Source organism: Chrysochloris asiatica, unplaced genomic scaffold (genome assembly GCF_000296735.1).
Source record: "Chrysochloris asiatica unplaced genomic scaffold, ChrAsi1.0 scaffold00011, whole genome shotgun sequence".
Taxonomy (NCBI): Eukaryota; Metazoa; Chordata; class Mammalia; order Afrosoricida; family Chrysochloridae; genus Chrysochloris; species Chrysochloris asiatica.
The window spans coordinates 27769749-27777075 of NW_006408529.1; positions in this window are offsets into that span (position 1 = coordinate 27769749).

Consider the following 7327-nt stretch of genomic DNA (forward strand, 5'->3'; position numbering starts at 1 on the left):
GGAACCGACTCCACAGCACATAGCCACCACCACCACCATATTCAAGGTCATATTTTGGCTCTCATGGACCTGTTTTCATTTTCTTCAACGTCAGCTGAATTTGCATATGAGCAATTGATGATCGATCCCACAATCTGCCCCTGGCCTTGTTTGGGCTGATAATATGGAGGGTTTCCACGGTGTCTTTCAACAGATGTAGTCAATTTGATTTCTGTGTAGTTCTTCTGATGAGGTCCATGTGTACAGTCATTTCTTTTGCTGTTTAAAATAGGTATTTGAAATGAATTATTGGTTTTGCATAATGCTATCATGCAATCTACAGCATCATTTCTATCACCAAGACCATATTTTCCAACTACTGATCCTTCCTCTTTGTTCCACTCTTTGCATTCCAATCACTGGTGATTATGAATGTATCATAATCGCATGTTTGATCAATTTCAGATTAAACAAGTTGGTAGTTTTTTTCTATTTTATTCTCACTGGATTTAGTGGTTGGTGTGTAAATTTGAATAATTGGTATTAACTGGTTTTCACTGTAGGCAGACAGCATGACAGACCTTGATATGTTCTTTTGGACATTGAATGTGATGCCATTTCTCTTCAATTTGTCATATTTGGCATAGTAAACTATATGACTGTCAGATTCAAAATGGCCAACACCAGTCCATTTCAGATCACTAATGCTTAGGATATCGATATCTGATTCAAATGATACTACGTAGGGTTTCAAAGGAGTGGCTAGAGGGTTTGAACCTCTGAGCTTGCTGTTAGCAGCTCAGTGCTTTATAGTATACTCTACACCATGAGACTCTGAAAATTCATTTTTCCATATATTCTGTCAGTCTCTACTTTTGAGTATTCAATTTATATTCAAGTAGATACAAATAAGGACTTCTACAAATTTTGTATTTGTTTTCTGAATGTCTTATTTTTTTCTTTTTTGTTACTCAATTTTATTATTTTTTTTTTAGTATAACGTTTTGAGTTTCTTCTGTGTGTGAGATATACACATATATATGTGTTTATTCTTAGTAGTTATCATGGGATCAAAATTAAGATCTTAAAGTTGTAGCAATTTAGTTTGAATAATAGCCAATTTAGCTTCAATATCAAACAAATCTCTGTTCCAGTACAGCTCCATCCCACTCTCTCCATTATGTTGTTGTCACAAATTACATCTTTATATGTGCTTCCAATAACGCATGGGATCACCATGAATTGAAATTAATTCAATGACTACTGGTAATTGTTTTTAAAGCCCTGGACTCTTCAATTTAATCATGCAGACTAGAAAAAGTAGAATTGCAAATCAAAATGACTTCTGATTTTTATATTTACTTATAGTTACCTTTTCCATAGATTTTTTTTTTTTTTTTTTGGTGCTTTAAGTTACTCTGAAGTATCCTGTTATTTCAACCTAAAGGATTCCCTTAACATTTCCTTTGGTATGTCTTTTGGTAATGAATTCCATCAACTTTTATCTGGGGAGGTCCTAATTTCTCCATCTTTGATTTATAAATTTGCTGAATGTACACTGCCTGGTTGACAGTTATTTTTGTTTAGCTTTTTTCCCCTCTTAGACTGTGTACATCATCCCAGTCTTCTGGCTTTCATAGTTTTGAATGAGAAATTTGTTGTTAACTTGATGATAGGTCCTTGTACATGATGAGTTGTTTCTCTTTTGTTGCTTTCAACTGTTTTTTTCTTCAGCTTTTTGCAATTCCTTTATAATGAATGGGTCTTGGTGTAGATTTCTACGTTTATCTAACTATTATTTGCTGAATTTCTTGTATATTAAGTTTAATATACAAATGAAATTTGTTTAGTTTTGTTTTTTTTCAAATCTCCTTTCTGCCCCCTTCTCTTCTTTTGATAAATATGGCACAGCTGATGATCTCCCACAGGTCCCTTAGGCTATATTCATGTTTCTTCATTTTTGTTTATTTCTGTTCCTCATACTGGTAATTGACATTATCTTCAATTTTACTGATTCTATCTGTACTTACATTTATTTTACATGTTCACAAGTGCTTTTAAGTTCTCAAATTTCTATTTGGTTCTTTATTATAATAATTTTAAAAATATTATTATTATTATTATTATTATTATTTTTTGTATTTGGTGAGTCACCATTCTTCTGTTTCCTTCAGCTCTTCCTTCACCCATGACTTCAACTCCTTAAAGATATCAAAGTTATCTTATGTAACATCATTGTACAGAAAATCCATTATCTGTGTTTACTAGGTACAATTTCTACTAATTTTCATTCCTGTGAATGGATCACACACACTGTGTCTTTTCATGCCTCATATTTTTGATAAGCTGACATCTTCAAAATTACGTACTAACTCTTGAAGTAAGTTTCTCCCCATTCCACACTTTTGTTGTTGATGTTTGCTCTGAGGTATTGTTGTTTGGTGACTTTCCTAAATGGTTTTTGTTATGACTGTATTAACAGATGGAATAAAAACAAATACTGTTGAATGATGATACATGCAGGAGATTGTAATCATTGCAATGAAATGATGAGTGTAAAACCGATGTTCTCCCATGTAAACTATCACTCAATTCACAATTTAAAAAAAAGCAGCAGCTTGCCAAGCCTGTCTTCTAAATCTCTGGGTGGATTTAAACCACCAACCTTCTGGCTCATAGTCCAGTATCTGCACTACTACCAAATACCTGGAAACAAATGAAAAGGGGGGAAAAATAGAAGAGAATATTCTGAGTATCTGTAGATTGGTTTTATGTTGAGCACTCCTTCAAAGCTTACTTTGGCCACTTAACACAATTTTTTAGCGTTCACTTCCTGCCAGGACTGAGATGAAGATCAGCAAGAGATGGAAGCTTATACTCTCAGATCTTTTCTGGGCATGTGTCCTACCTTGTGTGTTCTTCAACATTTCCTTGGTATACTCATATGGAGGCTTTTCAAATTCCTTGTTCACCTAAGCATCTCATTCTCCAGTTTTTACCCCTAAGAGTTTCTACAGATCTTTTATTGTCTCAACTGTAATCCTTTGGCCCAAGTGGCTGCATCTTGTTGATTTGCCTTTCAGTTTTTTAAAGAGCTACTTCTATAGAGTTCCATCACTAGTCTGTCAGTTTGCCATACTATGGTGACCTGCCTGTTCCTGTGATGCTGGAAGCTATGCCACTGGCACTTTAAATACCAGAAGGGTCACCCACGGTGGACAGGTTTCAGATGAGCTTACACACTAAGACACTCTAGCAAGAAGAAGGGCTAATTCCGAATATTTAGTCACTGAAGACCTTATGAGTAACAATGCAATGCTGTCAGCACTGTAATCTGAATATTGAAACATGATGAAGAGCACCAGAATATTGTCAGACATAGTGCTGGAAAATGAGCCCCTCAAGTTAGAAGGCACTCAAATTATGACTGGGGAAGGGCAGCCTCCTCTAAGGAGAGCTGACTATGATGACACGAATGGAGTGAAACTTTCAGGACCTTCATTTGCAGGTGAAGCACAACTCTAAATGAGAAATAGCTGTAAACATCCATTAATAATCAAAATATGGAATGTAAAAAGTATGAATCTAGGAAAATTGGAAGTTGTCTAAAATGAAATGGAACACATAAAGATCTATATCCTTGGCATTAGTGAGTTGAAATGGACTGGTATTGCTCATTGTAAATATGACAATCACATGATTTACTATACCTGGAATGAAAAATTGAAGAGGAATGGCATCACACTCATCATTAAAAAGAACATTTCAGATCTATCTTGAAGTACAATGCTGTCTGTGAAAGGATAATATAGATATGCCTACAAGGAAGAATTCATATGCATGTGAAAGCTGGACAGTGAAGGAAGACCGTAGAATATATGCTTTTGAGTTATGTTGTTGGAGGAGAATAATGAAAGTGCCATGGGCTGCCAAAAGAACCAATAGATCCTTTTGGTTGAGGATTTTGGAAGCAGCCAAAGTGCCCCTTGGAGGCCAAGATGGCTAAACTTCATCTCTCATATTATGGACATATTGTCAGGAGGGACCAGTTGCTGGAGAAGGATATCATGTTTGGTAAGGTGGAGGGTCAGAGAAAAAGAGGAAGACCCCCAACAAGATGGATTGGCCGAGTGGCAGCATTGATGGACTCAAGGTGGCAACAGTAGTGAGGTTGGCCCAGGATCGGGCAGTTTTTCTTTCTGCTGTGCATAAGGTCGCTATGAGTCAGTACTGGCTCAATGGCACCTAACAACAAGAAGAAGAAGAAGGAAGACAGTTAATACAACTATTATTCAAATTTATGCACAAACCACTAAAGCCAGTGATTATGATATTGAAGAATTCTACCAACTACAGCAGTCTAAAATTGATCTAACATGCAGTCAAAATGCACTGATAATTACTCGTGATTGTAATGCAAATGTTGGAAACAGAAGGGTCAGTTGTTGGAAAACACAGCCTTGGCAATCGAAACCATGCTGGAGATTACATAATAGATTTTTGCAAGACCAATAACGGACTCACTGAAAACACCTTTTATAAACAACATGAAAGATAACTATACACATGGACCTCAATAGTAGAATACACAAAATCAAATTGACTACACTGTGGGAAGGTATGGAAGAGCTGCAAATCACCTGTCAAAATAAGACTGGGGAAGACTGTCAAACAGACCAACTGCTCATATCCAAGTCAGACTCAAGCCGAAAAAAATTAAATCAAGTCTGAGAGAGCCAAAATATGACCTTGAATATATTCCAACTGAATTTAGAGATCATCTCAAGATATGATGTGATGAATTAGTCACTAATGACTGAAGACCAGAAGAGTTGCAGGATGAAATCAGGAACATCATATAGGAAGAAAGCAAAGGTTATTAAGAAGACCGAAATGGATGTCAGAAGCGACTCTGAAATTTGCTATCCAGTGTAGAGATGCTAAAGAAAATGCAAGAAATAAGGTAAAGATCTGAACAGAAAGTTTCAAAGGGCAGTTCGAGAAAACAAAGTCAAATATGATGAAATTTGCAAAGATCTGGAGTTAGAAAACCAAAAGGGAAGAACACACTCAGTCAGCATTTCTCAAGCTGAAAGAAATGAAGAAAAACATCAAGACTTGACTTATAGTACAGAAGGACTCTATGGGCAAAACATTGAATGATGCAGAAAGATGGAAGGAATATAGAATCTTTATATAAAAAAAAATGTTCAATGTTCAACAATTTCAAGAACATGAACCAATGATACGAAAAGAAGAAGTCCAAGGTACACAGAATACTTACTGATGAAGATCAAAGACTACAGCCTTTGTATGGGTTGCACCTCAATTTAAGGAAAACAAAAATCCTCACCGCTGGTCAATAAATAACATCAAGATAAATGGATTAAAGACTGAAGTTGGCAAGGACTTCATTTTGCTCGGATCAACCATCAACACTGATAGAAACAGCAATCAAACAATCAAATGGCATACTGTATTAGGCAAATCTGCTGCATAAGACCTCTTTAGAGTTCAATAGCGAAGATTTCAGTTTGAGAACTAAAGTGTGCCTGACTCAAGCCCTGGTAATTCCAATAACCTCATATGCATGTAAAAGTTGGACAGTGAATAAGGAAGACTGTAGAAGAATTGATGCTTTTGAGTTATGGTGCTGGAGGATTATATTGAAATTACCATGGGCTGCCAAAATAACAAATCTGTGATCGAAGTATAGCCAGAATTCTCTTTAGAAGCGAAGATGGTCAGACTTTGTCTCTCATACTTCGGATATATTGTCTGGAGAAGGACATCACGCTTAGTAAAATGGAGGGTCAGTGAAAAAGAGGAAGACCCCTAACAAAACTAACTGGCACAGCAGCAGCAGTGATGGGCTCAAGAGTAGCAACGATTGTGAGGTTGGCCCAGGACCAGGCAGTGGTTTCTGTTCTGTTGTGCAGAGGATCACTATGAGTTAGAACTGACTTGATGGCACCTAACAACAACTATGATGTAGCTGCTTGTCCATCTTGATTCATAATGACCAATACAGGGTTTCCAAAGACTGGATGGTGGATTTGAATTGTTGACCTGTGGCTAGCAGTGTAGTGTTTACCCTACATCGATCATCACTTGAATACAAATACAACTCCTTAAATACAAAGTCCTCTCTATTGTCTCTCAAACCAGGAATCCACACAACAAACTGGCTGTCTTCAATACTGGCACCTAATCAGGGTTGGGACTGGAAGAATAATTTAAAATGCTATAAAGCTATCTTAATATGTTTCAGTCATTTTTTTTTTTCTTGATTATGCATTCACTTGGTTTTTATAAAATTTTGGCTATTTACCAGCATTTCAGCAAAATTGATTCTGATAGTTTTGGGCAGTTTTTTCAGTGTTTCTATAGAGCAAACCCTGTCATTTCCAGTAACATTAATTGTGAGGGTTAATTTGTGTGAACCTAAGCTATGGTGTCCTGTTGCCTAGTCAAACCCTAGTCTAGATGCATATGATTAGGATTTCAATTAGTTCACCTAAAGCAAAGCATATAATGGTCCCTAATTGGGGGGGGGGGGAGGAGGGGATGGGCGTACACAGTCTGATAAAGACCTTAGAAACAAAAAAGGAGGTATCTCAACAAACAATTCAATCTCCAGAGTATTGTTTGTGTTGTGAAGTCAGTTCCGACTCAGAGCAACGCTGTATAGGGTTTCCAAGGAGCAGTTGGTGGATTTAACTGCCAACCTTGTAGTTCTCAGTCCAGTGCTGATTCTACAACGCCACATCAGAAGTTCAGTGGTGGTAGTGGTGATGTGCTGTGGAATCGGTTCCAACTCAAAGGAACTCTATATAGTGTTTCCGAGGCTGTACATCTTTCCAGGAGCAGAAAACCTCATCTTTCTCCCCCACATCAGATGTGTAATGAGACTAAATTCCTCTCTCATCTATCTCCTGACCTACCAATTCCGGTACACAGACTGCTGGAATCTTTGGCCTGTTTCCTGACCTCTGTAGATTTTGGACTTGCCACCCTCTACAACCAAGTGAGCTAATTCCTTAAAATAAATCGTTATTTTTTTGCCTGGTGCTGTGGGATAAGCACTGCACTGCTAACTGCAAAGTCAGCAGTTCAATTTGATGGCACCAAACAACAACAGGAGTTTAACAAAGTGTGTGTTATGAAAAAGGAAATACAAACACGTTATATACAAACACAGGAGGCCTGGTGTGACGCTATAGGATAAACACAGGAATATTAACTACCATGTTGGTGGTTCAAACCCACCAGCCGCTTCTTGGAAACCCTGTACAGGGTTGCTATGAGTGGAAACTGACTCCTTGACACTTAACTACATATATAAAAG